The sequence below is a fragment of the Vigna radiata genome, unplaced genomic scaffold (genome assembly GCF_000741045.1).
Source record: "Vigna radiata var. radiata cultivar VC1973A unplaced genomic scaffold, Vradiata_ver6 scaffold_158, whole genome shotgun sequence".
NCBI lineage: Eukaryota > Viridiplantae > Streptophyta > Magnoliopsida > Fabales > Fabaceae > Vigna > Vigna radiata.
In genome coordinates this window covers 250,088-251,778 of record NW_014542914.1, presented here as the reverse complement: position 1 = coordinate 251,778, position 1,691 = coordinate 250,088, and positions in this window count along the sequence as shown.

Below are 1,691 nucleotides of genomic sequence, written 5' to 3'. Positions count from 1 at the left end.
AATTTAAAACATTGAATTATAAAATAATATAGTTTTCTCTTGAAAATACTAATTATTAAATAAAATGTTAATTAAAGTATGCCTCTTATTTTTAGTAAAATAAAAAATTATAAAAAATATCATTATCAACTTAATTTTTAATATATAAATAAATATAATACAAAGTTACTTGTAAGAAAATAAGTTAGAACAATAGTCAAACTTGTTGTTTAATAAATCTTAAAACAATACTATTAAAAATAAACTAAAAGGCAATTACTCTTTCTTTGAATACTAAATAAATTATTCAAAGTCTCATATTCACTATAGATAAAATTAATTTATAATATTAATATATATATATATATAAATTGGTATAAATTTCATTTTATAAGTCGATTTTGTAGAATTAAATTAGATTCAAAGTCTAATATAATATTAGAATTATGATTAAAGTTTAGCTATATGTATTGTATATATATTGTTTTTTTAAGTAAAGAAAGTGTGTTAGAAGTTTTACGTCTCAATATTTTTTTATATGAACATTTCCAAGCCTAATTAAACTTAAAATTTTGTGTTTTTATAGATAGAAGTGAGATTTGAGTTGTTGGAATTAAATAAAATAGATGGTGTATTGTATTAATTAGGTTTAAAAGATTGAGGCATTGATGGTGGAAAATGAGTAATTTTCACCAAGCACAATCATTCTGGTCTGCCACTCTCTCCCACTCCCATACTTGAATGCACAAATTAATAAGTTAGCTGTTCTTACAAAAAGACATCACCATCTTCAATTCAATGACACATATGCTCTGTTTTTTTCCAAACCTTCACCTATCTTCTTAGATCTACACTACCAAAACTTATAGATATTTATTAAGAGTTTTACTTATCAAATTAAAAACTATAATAACAATTCATATATTTTGGTTAATCAATTAAACTACTGCATTTTACCACTTTTCATTTTTAAATTCAATTGTCAATGTTTCTACTAAATTACCAAATTTTTCACCCATGTCTTTATGAAGCATGGCTATAAATGACCTTCATTAATACTCCTCTCAGTTCAGTGCTTTTAAAAATGTTTTAATTTTTTGTTTCACATTATCTCCCTAAACTTGATTAAGAAGAAATTCATTACAAAGAAATACAAGTCATAACAATAAATATAATAAGGACCTAAAAAATAATTAGGTGTAGTATTGTTTTTTTAAAAAAATAACACTAGATTCTTATATTATTTTAAAAGTAATATTATAAATAATTTATTTTATTAATTCAATTTCGTTTTATAAGAATTTATCTTTCTATTATTTAAAAAAAAAATCTTTGTTTGATATGAGTTTTTTATTTTTATATTGTATATATATATATATAATTGGTTATATAATAAATATTTTATTAATATTTATGTTTATCGTATTTTTAATATAGTGAATTATATGTTAATTCATATGAGATAATTTAAACAAACTTAATTTTCACTTTTTTTATTTTCCATTCCATTCTCTAATTGAAACAAAGTATTGGTAACGGCTAGACTGAAAAGTCTATTTTATTAAATCAAACTAAACTTAACCCTAACCCATTTCTTTTACTTGAAAAAACTATATGTTTTAAAATAAGAGAAAATACGTTATATATATATATATATATATATATATATATATATATATATATATATATATATATATATATATATATATATA